The sequence below is a fragment of the Opisthocomus hoazin genome, chromosome 1 (assembly GCF_030867145.1).
Source record: "Opisthocomus hoazin isolate bOpiHoa1 chromosome 1, bOpiHoa1.hap1, whole genome shotgun sequence".
NCBI lineage: Eukaryota > Metazoa > Chordata > Aves > Opisthocomiformes > Opisthocomidae > Opisthocomus > Opisthocomus hoazin.
In genome coordinates this window covers 156739767-156754955 of record NC_134414.1, presented here as the reverse complement: position 1 = coordinate 156754955, position 15189 = coordinate 156739767, and the positions used below count along the sequence as shown (strand labels likewise).

The window sequence follows — 15189 nt, the reverse complement described above, 5'->3', positions numbered from 1 at the left end:
TCTACTTATCTGAAATTAATTCCTGCCCCAGCAAGTGGTTTCTGTTCTTACCCTGGTCAACATACTTTCTCCCTGAGAAGGGATTCCAGGTGACTTAATGTCATTGTTTGGTGACTGTGGCTGTTCAACCTGAAAATAAATGTAATAAAAAAAGATTAGACGAGCGTAAAACACAAGTGCATCACAGTACTGTTGAAGACCCCTGCAGGGACATCAATGGGAGAGCTCTGTTTTAGCATGTGGACAACTACAAATGTTAGAAACTGGCTTGATCCTGCCTTCGCGGTGGCTGTCCTTCACAGCACTGCACTGCTCCTGGAGAAGTGCTCTGGTTTCCAGAGAAGAACAGAGACGTGGCAGTTGCTCCTCTACCACCAGCATGATGACTGTTCGTGTAAAATATGTTTTCTTGAGGATATTTTTTTGGCTGCCAGAAGAGACACAAAGGGATATTCGCAGCTTGATCTGGCCCTTGGGATGACAGAGTACTTGGGAGTCCCAAGGTCAAGAAAGTTACAGTGCTAGTTCTCCCCTCTGCTCTCATCAAGTGTTCTTCCAAGAACAAGCCTGTCTCCTCCTCCTCCCCTTGTCCCCCAGCACAAATCTGAGATCCATTTGTCACCACTAACTTTTTGAAATCTTGAAAAAGTTAAAAATACATCACCTTGCTTTGCTCTTGTTTCCTCACCCTATTGACTTGCATCAGCACCAGAGCAGATCATTTTCAGAGTCAACCACCAGCCAAGTTTACTTTCGCCAGCGGGTTCTGCGGGTGCCAAATTCCACTCTCCGCACATCCTCCTCCGGTTTCAGCCTTAACTGACTGCTTCTGGAAAGCCCTGTGCAGTTTGATTCCTATCGGTATCTGTGGGACGAAGCTCTGCCGTCACCACAGCCTCTGGGTTTGGTGGGACTGCCGGAGTTCTGGGCAGGGAGAGCAGGCAGCACTGGCTGTGCCTCCTGGGAGAGCTCCTGGCAAACAGCACCCGCGCTGCCCTGCAGCGGTGGAGTGACCTCGGCCGGCCCCGAGAGCTGACAAACCCGACCTGACTTCAGCTTACGTACGTTGCAGACGGTTCTCAGAACAGTTCTTTAACTCCCCAGCTGGCCCAAAGACAAGCTCATCTAAGCATGATCCTGCTTTCCACATTTCAGTGGGTTTAAAAGGAAATCGAGAGTAACACCTTACAGATTCTCCGTGAGCACTGGAAGAAAATCCAACCCCGAGCATGCAAAAACCTTTACCATTTTATTATACTGCATGTAATAAAGAAAAGAATAACCTTTTATGCCAGGAAAGATCCCTCATTTGTTATTTAATTAGTTTTCACTAATTAATTAGAATTTTTTAAGCTCCCCTGTCTCTCTGGGAAAAAGTGGCTTAGGTCCCTTGCTTTTTTCTTCTTTTCTTTTGCTGCTCCTCTTCTTCCTCCTGCTTCCTTTCAAAGTCCTAATCCCATTTTTGTATCCTCAGTATTACACTCCCTCATTCTCTCTTTGTCTGAGAGTTTTCTTAGCTTTGCACTTGCTGGGAACAAAGTTGGACTGGAATTTACAGAATATTTTTTGAGGCAACTCTTTATTGAAGGCCAGATCATACAAACTGAAGGAAAAGGAATTTCCCTGCAGATCTCCTTGCAGAATTTCACCCTTTATATTCCACTGGGGGGGATGGCGATTAAAGCGTGAAAAATATTTAGTGCTCCACTAAGCAAGTCACTGTGAAAGCACAGATTTGGTTTTTCATTTGATTTTGTTTTTATTTTTACATAGAGTATGGCTCTACCTTCCATTTTACTTCTTTGAAGGTAAGAATCCAAACCTAATGCCAGTTCACACACAGCTGGTGTCTTCTCAACGTTATTACTGAAAGATTACTTGCAGTGGAAACGAAGAGGAGTGCAAGTTATTGACTCGTAAAAGACTGAACCCTGAGACATCGTAACTTTCCCGTTACTGGATCTCTTGGCTTAGCTTCTGTGTTTCACTCGGAGACGTGTCGAGCTGAGAGGCATGTTTTCAGATCCCTATTAAACTGAATCAGTCATAATTTCTTTCATACACAAGAACTTTCATTGTTAATTTAGAGAACAGACTGATTGGTCTTAAAGGTGCGTGTTTTTCCAGTAACAGATCAGTGCTTAGCCGACCGTTCCCTTCCCACTGGCAACCGGGTAACATTCCTATGGCAACTGTGCCAATTACACATACAGAAAAAGCGATTTTAGAAAAAAGGGCATCGTGTCTCTATGTCAGCAGAAGCTCACGTTAGCAGCTAGATTCTGTCGGGAGAGCTGGACAGCTGGCAAGTGATTCACAGCTACAGTTTAGGAGCAATTTGACTGCGTAACCTGGAACACTTACCTTCTGAGTGTGCTGGTACTTCTGGCAATTTTAGTGAACTTTGACAGGAAGTCAAGATATGGCACAGGAACTCTGCCAATATCTGCGATCTGTATTTCAATATAGATTGATAAGCACATGGGTAAGTCCAACAGCGATAGCTAATTCTTTAAATACTTCATTTGCATTACTCATTCTTTTCTTGAACACCAAGAATAAATTTCTCTTACAATTTTGGTTTTGTTCTGTGTATTACGGATTACTACTTCTCATCAGCTTGTCTAGAATTAAGCAGAGCGCTAATTTAATATCTGGTAAATCCCTCCAAAAAAAGTTACAACCTACAAGTCTTTCCATCATGTAAGATGAAGATTTCTCATTCTCTACCTCTATGATCTTTCACACATGTACGTGAAAGAATATTCAGTTTCCTGAGCCTCATTGATGCATCCTCCTCTTGTTCCAAAAGACTATTTAACATGTTTCAGGTGTCATGAGGGGGATACATATACAATTTAGTATTAGCAAAGAATTTAATGTGAATCTTAGCTGAAACGGGCTTAACCTATTACAAAGCAATTATTTCAAAATGCAAATGTAATAGACCAGTTCGCCCAGACCAGACAAACAAACCAACAACAGTCAAGCACATTACAAATAATTCATATACAAAACTTCATCACCTACACTTCCAGGACAGAAATTTAAGTGTACAACAATGCTGGTGCAGATCACACATCAGAATCCTCCCCTACTTTTGATAAGCGTCAGTCACGACATCATATAAATACCCAGTGCTCCTTCGAGTGCAATCTGACGATGGTTTGTACGGTAGCAAATACCAGAAGCGAGCCGAGAAACTCTCCATCCAGACAAAAAGCAGCTGGTCTCTGACTCAGAGTTCACAACCTAAGCTATCCATATTCATAACACTGCATGTATATGAATTTAAGCTGTGAGCTCTTTTTAAAAAAAAAAATCACAAAAAAAATCACAAAACCTGCCTGTAAACTGCAGCTCTTTCAAATGGCGAGACACGCCACATGGACAAAATCCTCATATAAACATACTGATCAAATTTAGCTCACATCACTTCTGCAAGTTTTCTATGACTTTCACTTGAACGACTCACAGAAGGTTAAGACCTTCTGTACCATCTTTTTGATAACACTGGTCTGCAACCTGCTCCCATTGAAATTTTGCTCTTGACACAAACAGGAAGAGCCTCTAAATTATTATAAACAGCAATGACGTAGCGTACCGCTGCCAGCACAACATCAAATTCAGCTTCTCTTAGATGGAAGAGAAAGGTTTCAGTCACTCTCCTGAATTCACCCTTTGTGACTGTCGGAGTCTGACCAACATCAAGCATCTGAAATGCTTTTTTCAGTCCATCTTCTTTTTCAGCTGCCTTTTGAAGCAAGATGTACGCAATGTTCCAGGAGAATACTGTGGGATCTGGGACAGAGTGCACAGGCATAACTGTAAAATATATCAGGCAGTCATCAGATACTCCTGAGCCTGGCTAAGTCACATGTTATTCCGAAAATTCAATACAATTCAATTAATATCTAGAAATATATAAGTAAATTGGTTATTTTTTGTCCACTGATTTGAAAGCAATAAACCAAACACAATTGTAAGTATTTAAGTAAAAGATTCTGGGGTTTTTCTTTCTGCTTTTCTACAGCCAAAACAGTAAGTTGGAATATACACTTAAGTTTTAAAAGTTAAAAAAACCCAAAAGTTCCAGTGCATAGATGTGTTCCATGACAGCAGTCCTCCCACTTTAAACTACAGAGAGGATCTCTTTGCCCTGTAAAATTTAGAAACTTTATTCAGTGATTGAGCTTTGGGGGGAGATATCAGGCAGTAGTGGGGTCAGCGTTCATTGTCTGTACATGGAGTCTATGGCTGGTAAGTATTTTAGTGCATGGCCGTCCCTCTCCCACCAAAAGCACACCCAGCAATGGAGAGTGGAAGTACCCGACAGTGCAACGTAGCCTACTGGGATGCCTTACACCGCTTCTGACGCTCTGCCTCTCATTAGACCTGAACAAGAACTAGACAAGGACCAAAAGACTTGGCCTAATGTTTCATCTGGATTCACAATGAGCCAAACTCAGCCACAGCGATGAGCATTTAATTACCTTCTACTTGAACCAAAGGAGGTTTTGTGCACAACTGCCTCCAGACAAAGCTTTGCTTACAAAAAGCAAGATGGCAAAATACAGCTTTTTGTTATTTACAGCTTTGCCACAGTTTTATGAGAGCCAAATTTTTCCTTATGCTCCTCCCTTTCCTACAATGAACGTACACAATGCACATCTCATTTCAACTTCGAGCCATTCTGACAATGAACACATTCAAATTCACAGCTGGATACAGCTTTGGGGAGATCAATAGAACTGCCACAGCTTATTCCTGCAACGAATCCGACCCCAAATCTAAAACTACCTGGCAAGGAGAGGAGGAAAATTGACACGAACTGCAATGGAGGAAGCCTTGCATGACAGTAATTAAAAATCACTTGCAAGAGGAACGTCCGCATTGGGATTAACAGCAAATTCATACTTGATTGGAATAAACTATAAATCTTACTGCTCCAGAAAAGGAAATTTCTGTGGTAAATGTACAGTCATTTCAAATGAGTTCCCAAAGGATAAGCTGTATTTCAAATCTGGGAATGTGTTATAATTGGAAACAGTGATCTTGTAGTGACTTCAGAGCAGAAGCGAGTCTGTGGTCCAAAGAAGGTGTCTCTCAAATTCCAATGGACTGCAGGGAAGGGAATGAGGACCCTGATTCCTCACATACAAGCAGGAGGAACAAGAGTTGGAGAGAAGGGCCATGGCTCCCTCTTCCACCCTCTCTCCCTCAGCAGAACTAGACCGATTCCGTTCACGCCCACAGGATCCAGCAGACGTGGTGTACCTGTGGCAGACGGCTGGTCTCACAGTAATGGGGGAAGCGTACCCCAAAGAGCTCAAGGGCTCCCCGACTGCTGCAATGTGCTACACCGAAAGGCACCGCGGAGCCTCAAGCAAACAAGAGGACAGAAAGGGCTGAGGGATGTCGCACACAGGGCTTGTCCTCTGAGCAGCAGAGGGTTTTGATTTAAAGTCCCGAGACTGCCAGCACTCAGACTTCAGCGCAGATCTGCAGCTGATCTAACGGAGCGCTGCCTGCTGCCAGACAACGACGCTCAGTTTTGTGCGGAGTGAGGTCCTGGGGTAAATGCGATTCCTGGAGAGGAGGGGTGCAAAGCACTGAGGTCTTCTGCGGTTGCCACTCTGGCCATGGTGTCCCCTGGGTTTAAAACAGGATTAGGAGAATACACCAGAACACAGGACACGAAAAGAAGCAGCGTGGCTGGCAACAGCAAGAAGAGAGACAAAAGCTGATTTCTTAACACAAGATCTAATTTGCTGATACAAATATAGTTCTTGCTGACCAGCAGTGACCAGACGAGAGGAGCTGACAACGTCTGTGGTTGTGCTGGATACCATGGCCTACCTCAGCACTTTCAGATCTGCAGTTTCGAGCAGGAGACTAGAGTCATAGACTAACTGCTTCACCAAATAACACAGAATTATCTCTGGAAATGTTTTTGGCCATGATCTTGAAGGCTATGCACATTAAAGTACTCTAAAAATCTTCAAAGCCACAACCTTTTAGTTAAGAAAGTCTGCTATTTTATTAAGCAGTACAGGTGCTTAGATGTTTACTTAGATGCTTAGGCTTTTGCAGGAGAGAAATGCAGGTACCAGACACCAGCTCATTACACTAATTATGCTGTTTTATGAAGAGCTATTATTAATTTTCCACACCAGGAAACCTGAGGCAAACCATACCGTAAGTATAAACAGAAGAGCTAACTGGGAAAGGAACAATCAGGCAGAGACAGCATGGCACGGCACACGCAGCAGCTCTGCAAGCGCGGCTCGCTGGTGGCCTGCCAGGCCACGCGGAACGGTCTGCATCTGCCCCGCGCAGCCACGCAGCTCCAGCAGCACCTGCAGACTCCGCTGCGTGGGTAACGGGAGGCAACGACGCTCTCGAGACGCTGCTCCGGGCCTTACCCAGGTACACGAGGCATTTGCCTTTGCCCGTGTGGCGCGTGTGTTGAGTGCTAACACAATATGGGTGATCCAGGTGATGGTGCCATGACCCAGTCTTTTCCGTGCTGTTTTACAGTCTTCAGGCACACAAATGCTTTCACATATTGGCAGTCTTCTGCACTGGAGCACAGGGTAATTGTACTCATACTTCTATAGTTAACCCAATCAGACACTTCAAAGGAAATATTTTAAAAGTCTGAGGCCCTGTTTCCTCTATTACACATGTAATTAAAAATTAGAAATTTGTTTTTTCCCCCAAACTGAGCAGCAGTCAGAGAGTATAACATCTTTCCTCCTTTCTCCAAAACGCGCCAGTCAACTGCACCTTGCTCCTGCCTTTCAGTTACCACAGCACAGAAAGCAAACGTTAGCACAGGGAATTCTGTGCTCTGTCGCCTTCCGAAAATCCAGGGTGTTATGTGCGAGTGACAAAAGCCAGAGAAGATGACTCAGTCAATTCTCTGTAAAGGGAGATGAGAAGTAAAAATAAAGCAGATATTTCAAAGCCAGGTGAAAAACAGCGGGACAAGAACAAGACCTACTAGGCCTCCAGCAAAAATGCAGCACAGTACAGCATTTCACACAGGCAGCGAAGGCCTCCCCCCAGAAAACATCCAAAATCAACAAACAGCCAAACCACCACAGTTTAAAAGCTTCAGGTTTCCATTACCTAGCTCAGTGCTCTGGGCTACTAGGAAGAATGAAAAAAAACTGAAAAGGAAAGGAAGAAAACCCAACACCTTTCTGACACCTTAAGCAATCTTACTATCACGTTATCAAACAGAACTTCAGTAGCTCTGAGCAGACTCTCCTCACTGCTCCACATTCAGCACATGAAGCGGTTGCTGGGTGCTGTCACTGGGCTCTGCATCTTCATTCTCCGCATACTCAAATTGTTAGAACAGTCTCTGGTCCGGTTTTGACTTCAGCCAAGCAGATTCTTGGGCACTTTTTGGGAGTTAACTTGATCAGGAACCATTCCCAACGGGCAGTTTGCACGCAGCCATCTTGTTTCAAAGGGTGAGAAGCGTTTAACGGCCTGGACATGGGCTATTCCATGCCAGTTTGCCCCAGTTCCAAGAAACAGTCACAAGTACACTTAATTTATTGCATAGCCCATCCACAGCAGTAACTCCTGGCAGATGTCCTAGCTCTGTAGCAATCCATTAAAGGAAATTAGCCTGCAAGAACTCTTTCTCCACCACTCATGTGGAAAACCACCTTCTCTTCTTCATCCGATACATGGCTAAGTGTCATCATCACTACAGCCTCCTGGCTAATACACTTCCAGTGGCACCCGTGCAAGTTTGGCTCCCTAGAAACCACACACAGGGAGAGTCCCCTTCTCAGAGGCCAAGAGCTCAAATGAACGGCTTCTGGCTGCAAGATCCACCCCATTACAAATACGGGCAGACAATAAGGGTATCTGAAACAAGCAAACGAAGCAGATTCTGCTGTTGCCTCCTCAGGCACCACCAAGCTCTCTCTCAGACACTGGGGGTTTGACACTAAAGAGACTGTGCCAGACACCTGTACCATGCCCAGCCAGAGGGCAATTCGCGAACCTTTCAAAACTACGCTGCCCTTTTTGCAGGTTCAGCAGACATATTTAAATCAATTTGTTAGCAGAGGGACTGTTCAGACAGCTAAGGCAGCAACAGCTGGGTGGCTCAGTAACTCGGCCACGGCAAGAGTACGGTAAGTAGCAGCACATCCTGCAGCCGCTGAGGTCATTAGCAAAGCTTTCTTTGACTTCAGAAAAAATCAGGAGGGAGCTTTAAAGTACTTTTGTAAAAACCAAGCGCAACTGGTATTCTTCTGGATGCTGGACATTTTCTGGTGGAAGTATATGTCCATCTGGTTCACTAACGGTCAGCTTGCCTTTCTTACCTGTCTTTCGCAGACCCCTCAGAACTAGCCCATGGTCCATAAGAACTCCATATACTGAGCGTCAAAGATTTGCTGCAAAACAATCAAATTTAAAGTTTCATCAGATACTGAGCCCGGTTCTCTTCTCACTTACACTGCCTTTTTACACCTGCAAAATATCACTGCATGAATCACGAGTAACTCACCTGCACTGAAGAGCTCCTGATTTATACATTACTTGGAATTCACACTAGTGCATAAAAAGTCATAAATCAGATCCATTGCTTATATTTTTTAGGTACACTCCTACTAGTACGAGGGCAAGATCCTCACTTACCATAAATCAGAATAGCTCTGCTTGCTTCCCTGTCTTCGGAAGAATTACAGCATTTATAGCCACTCAGGGATTTGGCCCTCATTAGAATAATTTAATTGATAAGAGTTTCCCAAGTGTCTGTCTACCAAGTTCCTGTATCTGAGGCATGTTTCACTAGAGTTACAAGATGGATGGATCCTACAAATGGCATAAACATATTTCTGTCCAGTCTAGACGGAAATGTAGAAGGCAGTTTCTAACCAACAGAATAATGAGGATCTACTACAGTGTTTCAGTCAAAACCATGGGACCACGTATTTTTCTTGGAAGAATAAACGCAGCTTTAGAATAGAATGCATTTTCTGTTTGTTTCTGAAAGCTTCACTATTTTGTGTTTGACAAGACAGATAGCAAGTCTCACCTTTTTTCTTAGCTCTTTTTTTTAAAGCTTGACACATTTTATTTTGTTTAACCTAAAGTAAAAGTATCGCTGTAACCTTGTCCTTTATTTTGTTTTTATTCCCCTTGAAAAAGCACCAGTCTCTGCAATTGTCAGAGAACAATTAAGGCTCTGAATGCCTGATGCAGACCAAGGGTGAACAGTTTGTGGCTCTGGCATAATTTGTTGTTCTCATGATGGGGCTATAGCAAACGACTGGCAGCAGAGCCACACCAGAGTACAAGCTCCCACGTGATCTGAAATGGGCTACCAGAGGCTTCCACGGTGTGGGGAGGTGACCGGGACTGGCTCCCAGATGCCCGAGCAGCTGCTCTCTCACTCCCTCTCCTCCACAGGACAGGGGGAGAAAATAAGATGGAAAAGCTCAAGGGCTGAGATGAAGACAGGAAAACTCATTCACCAGTTACCATCACGGGCAAGACAGACTCGATCTGGGGAAAATTAATTTAATTCATTGCCAATTAAAAAAAGAATAGGATGCTGAGAAACAAAGACAAAAAACCTAAAACACCTTCCCATCACCCTCCCTTTCCTCCCAGGCTCAACTTCACTCCTTCGTTCCCAACTCTTCTACTCCCTCGCCCAGAGCCGTGCAGGGGGATGGGGACGGGAGATTGCAGTCAGTCCATAACAGCTCCTCTCTGCCACCCCCTCCTCCTCACACTTTTCCCCTGCCCCAGTGTGGGTCCTCACCGCTGCCTACAGTCCTTGACGAACTGCTCCTGCACGGGCTCCGCTCCACAGGCCACAGCTCCTGCCAGGAGCTTGCTCGAGCACGGGTTCTCCACAGACTGCGCCCTCCTTCAGGCCATGCCCACCTGCTCTGCTGTGGGGTTCTCCACAGGCTGCTCCACAGGCTGCTCCAGCACAGTCCTCTCCATGTGCTGCAGGGGACTTTCTGCTCTGGTGCCTGGAGCACCTTCTCCCCTCATTCTTTTCTGACTTTGGTATCTGCAGGACACTTTCTCACCCTTCTTTCTTCCCCCTCACTCCTCTCTCTCTCTCTCTCAAACACACCTCTACTGCATTTTTTTTTTTTTTTACCCTTTCTTAAATCTGCATTCACAGATGCACCACACCTGTGCCCTGCCATGGGTCCGCTGGGGCTGGCTGGAAGCAGCTGGAGCTGTCAGAGCTGCATCTGCCACTACGAACACCTTGACACCTACACTCGATACACAGGGCAAGTCACTCTGAAACCCAAACGGCGAGCGAAGCAGGGGTTTCCTGGGAAGTCACTGTTACCTCCCACCTCGCAGCTCACAGAATCACAGAATCCCAGCATGGTCGGGGTTGGAAGGGCCCTCTGTGGGTCACCCAGTCCAACCCCCTGCCCAAGCAGGGTCACCCAGAGCAGGGGGCACAGCACCGCGGCCAGGCGGGGCTGGAATATCTCCAGAGAAGGAGACTCCACAGCCTCCCTGGGCAGCCTGGGCCAGGGCTCCGGCACCCTCAGAGGGAAGAAGTTCTTCCTCATCTTCAGCTGGAGCTTCCTCTGCTTCAGTTTGTGCCCGTTGCCCCTTGTCCTGTCGCTGGGCACCACTGGAAAGAGTCTGGCCCCATCCTCCTGACCCCCACCCTGCAGATATTTAGAGGCATTTCTAAGGTCCCCTCTCAGCCTTCTCTTCTCCAGTCTGAACAAGCCCAGCTCCCTCAGCCCCTCCTCGCAGGAGAGATGCTCCAGTCCCCTCATCATCCTCGCAGCCCTCCGCTGGACTCTCTCCAGCAGCTCCTCATCTTTCTTGAACTGGGAAGCCCAGAACTGGATGCAGTGCTCCAGACGGGGTACTTTTTCGTGGTGTGGTAACCCATTTAAGGTATTGACAGGGTGTTTTGTATCTCGATAAAAGCCCTTTTAATTCCAAAAGGACTGCATAAATTACCACAGTCTGACATGAGAAAAGAAGCCTTATTCTGTGGCCTTCCATAAGCTTTGGTGTGTTTTGTTTTGGGGTTTTTTTTTTTTAAATAAATTGAATGAGATTTGTTGAAAACTATTTTGTAGCCCTTGTCTGGAAAACATACGGTCGCTTGCAGAGTCCAGACACACTGGCCATGCATCAGCAGCGATCCCATAATACTTTCTGTTTTCAAACATCCATTAACAAGTTCAGTACTACAATAGTTCCTGATGTGGACTGACGCCCTGCAGGCCATGTTAAAGCTTTGATTCCCACAAATATTTGTGTAGCTAACTTAACTTTCATATGTGGTCCCTTTGAGTTCAGTGGCAGTACTGCTTTAGAGACAATAATTTGAGAAGCATGTGGGATGGCAGGAATGTAATGGCGATACAGAGTGTTGTAGTTCTTGCTAGGAAAAAAGAATAATTTTTAAATGATTTCTTCATTTCAAAGAGTTAATGTAAATTGCTTCAGATTGCTGAGTAAAAAAAGTGACCAAATGATCCATACTTTTATGGTTAAAAACCAAACGTTTACAGCTTGAGCTGGCCCATGTCATATTTTTGTTTATATTCCTCTTTCATCCTGTTTAGAATACACCAGCTTACTCAGATCTTTACTAATAAAAACAAAGTCAGAACTAGTTTCAGTCTCTAATCTCTGTGGGATTTACTGAAGGAACAATGAATGTGTCCGAAAGGGTCTGGCTGTTAAGGGAGACTGGCCCCGAAGCACGTGTGGCTGAAGCAGTCATTAAAGAACAGAACTGGAAACCCGTTGCGGATCCTCACCTGCGGGTTTAACGCCTACCAGCTATGGAGTGGCGGCAGTCCCAGGAACTGAAAACCTCGTGCAGCATTTCTGGGATAATCGGTGGCCGCAGCAGGCTTGGCCATACACCTCACACGGGCTCTCTTCACCAGGAATGGCAGAATTCACTGAGGCCGAACATTTACTTGTCCTTTCAGGGACACCGGGACACCTGTAGTAGGAAAAATGCTGTCCATGTTTCTGGGACGTGCAGGGACAGCAGGAAGGGCAGCAAGTGGACCTGGAGGCACAGGGGCTGCGTTGTGACCTCTCTCCATCTTTCCACAGGCACATGAATCATAACAATGGGTTGTATGAGAGAGGATCTTGCCAAGTGGTGGGTGAAAAGCTGGACATGACCCAGCAGTGTGCGCTCGCAGCCCAGCAGGCCAACTGTATCCTGGGCTGCATCAAAAGCAGAATGGCCGGCAGGTCAAGGGAGGGGATTCTGCCCCTCTACTCTGCTCTGCTGAGACCCCACCTGGAGTCCTGCGTCCAGCTCTGGAGCCCCCAGCACAGGAAGGACATGGACCTGTTGGAGCAGGTCCAGAGGAGGCCACCAAAATGATCCGAGGGCTGGAAAACCTCTGCTGTAAGGAAAGGCTGGGAGAGCTGGGGCTGTTCAGCCTGGAGAAGAGAAGGCTGTGGGGAGACCTTACAGCAGCTGCCAGTACCCTGAATGGGGCTTATGAGAAAGATTGGACAAACTTTTTAGCAGGGCCTGTTGCAATACAACAGAGTAATGGTTTTAAACTAAAGGAGGGTAGATTTAGTCTGGATATAAGGGAAGAGATATTTTACCATAAGGGTGGTGAAACACTGGCACAGGCTGCCCAGAGAGGTGGTCGATGACCCATCCCTGGACACATTGAAGGCCAGGTTGGACGGGGCTCTGAGCAACCTGATCTAGTTGGAGATGTCCCTGCTCATTGCAGGGCAGTTGGGCTAGACGACCTCTGAAGGTCCCTTCCAACCCAAACCTTTCTATGATTCTATGCTCTGTTTCAGTAGGGCTGGAACTGCCTTTTTTGGAGGGGTTGCAGCACCAGAAATGGTGAAGGTGCAGAAGCAAACGAGTGGTACAGGAATAGCCTGGGAAAAGTTAAAATCTGAAGTGGTGCAAGCTTTGTGCAGGGAATGTTCTTCATTGCCTTTGTTTCTTCTGGTAAATTTTTATGTATTTATTAAGCCCCAACTATTTGATTATGTGATGTATGGGCAAAAATAAAATACTGTCTTCCCAGCGGAGCTTGAAATCTAAACATTTCCCTCGATTCTTGTTTTGCTCGAATTGGTTCGCTCGTGCTGAGTTCTTTGAGCTCTCACACATTTTATGGGCGACTCTCTTCCAAAGCCGCGAGCAAGCAGACGTAAGGCCTGCGAGGGCTGAAGTCTCAGCACACTGTGACACCAGCTGTGCTACTGCTGTCTGCGTGCGAGGATTACATTGTGGTCTCATGTTCCGTGCTGGCAAAAGCTGAGCGCGTGACAGAGATGGTGACAGTGGATTTAACGTCTGGGTGGCAGTTACTCTGAATATCGCTCATACCACACATATCAAGCAAGATGGCATACTAGTGGTTGTGGCTGGACTCCGTCTGAGCAGTCAGCTGCCGTTATGTTACCGTTCTTTCTGCATCTTGCACGCTGTCACACAGCACGTCTCACTGCAGCACTCCCTCCTACAAAACAATATTCCTTCCAAAAGTAGGTTTTAGTTAATTCACTCCGTGTGGCACGTGGATCTGTCTCCCCTCCTTGCCAAAGGACGTGATTCCACCTTTACAGACCACCTTTCACAGGCGAGACTCGGTCCGGATGTGAAACGGACTGTTCCCGAGCAGAGGCTGCGTCTGGCCGATGGCAGAGCTCTTTCAGAAGAGCTCTGACAAGGACTTGGGAGACGACCTCCAAGCCAGGGCAGCACGCAAGGACATGCTTTGGCTCCTTGCAGCTGCGGTTCACAAATCAGCCGACTATCTGAAACCACCACCCACGTCACTGTAAGTTAGTATGTCAGCCTGCAAATTACAGCAGCTGAGGAGCCAGCATACATTTGCTCCTGCCGTCTCTCCTCCGTGGTGGCCGTTTCTGGCAGAGAGGTAGCGTGGACAGCTGGAGGTGGTAGCTTCTGAAACTACTCTAGCGTGCATTGCCAGGGCTTCTCATCTGCGCACGGTGAGAACGCCGGCACAAGTTGTTGCATGGCTTTACGACCTTACCCATTCACGAGGTGGCAAAATCCGGAGACATGATCCTGGCACAGCACAGCTCACCCAAGGAACCTCGCGTAGGTTCCTGCATTAGCGGGGAGTACAAAGGCTGCTCCTTCCTTCTCTCTCTTCAGTTGCTGCCAACAGCTTCACTGTTTCTAAAACCAGTTGATGGTAAGAAGTCCTACGCTGCTAATACCAGTTCCCACACATTGGGGTCCTAAAGCACAGCAGATTGCCCTGCATTTTTGTAAACTTGTCTCGCATTAATTTTTAAAGACCACGCAGCTCAGACACTTTCCGAAGGCCACTGGCACCTGCGTATGACTCGAGCCTGAGAGCTGGAACGAGGTGCTGTCCGCCTGCCTGCAGAATTTGCCATCGCTCTCCCGTCTTTGGCAGCGGCGATCTATACGCACGCAGCCCAGCGCAGAGTGGCAGCTCTGTTGTTTACTTCCTTGCCACTCCCTGAAGGTACAACAGCAGCTTTTACTGGAGTATGACTCGGCACTTGAGGTCTAAACCTCATTATGCCGAAATCTGGGTAAGTTTTATTTTTAGATGAAGGTGTTCCTTTTTGCAGACTCCCTTTCCATTGTCAGAATGAAGCTGATTATTGCTTGCAATTATTTCTGTTCTATCTGTGACACACACCATGACAGGTAGCAGCAAACACTCATCTGCAAACGTTTTATAATTCAAACACTAGAGGACACCAGTCTGCAGATCCAGCGGTAAAGCAACCCAGTGGATTATGTAGTGAGCGCAGCAGCCGCTGAGAAGGATGCAGGGAGATCAGACACCATCATTTCTGTGCCGTGTCCCTCCCATCAGCGTGGCCACTGGGTTTGGGATTTTTTTTGTTGATATCTTTTTCAGCTGAATCTCTGTTTAGCCTTTCTTTTTTTGACTGGAGAGGCAAATTCTGTTCCTTAATCCTCCGTCTAAACCTTTGGTGGTAGCTATTAAGTGGCGTTATTTATAGCCCAGGCAAGACTGAATGGCTTATAATAATGGTGACTCAGGCCTATAAATCTTTATAATTATTGCCAGAACTATTGATGCCATGTTGTGTTGCGATGCTTATACAAATGCGCTGAGAATCTTTAATGGTTACTCATTAGCCTTCTTGTCTTTCCTCTTTACTGCCCAA

General features: G+C 46.3%; 1 protein-coding gene across 2 annotated transcripts in view; it reads right to left on the bottom strand.

Moving 5' to 3' along the window:
* The window catches only part of EFCAB6 (EF-hand calcium binding domain 6), a 107258-nt gene that overhangs the window by 90304 nt on the left and 1765 nt on the right, over positions 1–15189 (bottom strand). The window contains exons 2-6 of one of the 2 annotated variants that reach the window (XM_075443308.1): positions 11805–11995; positions 8355–8426; positions 3605–3825; positions 2365–2453; positions 52–129 (exon numbers count right to left, since the gene is read on the bottom strand). The gene's annotated coding sequence lies outside the window, so the exon portion shown is untranslated. The remainder of the gene's footprint in view (positions 1–51; positions 130–2364; positions 2454–3604; positions 3826–8354; positions 8427–11804; positions 11996–15189) is intronic. The other variant, XM_075443300.1, reaches the window with a different exon arrangement.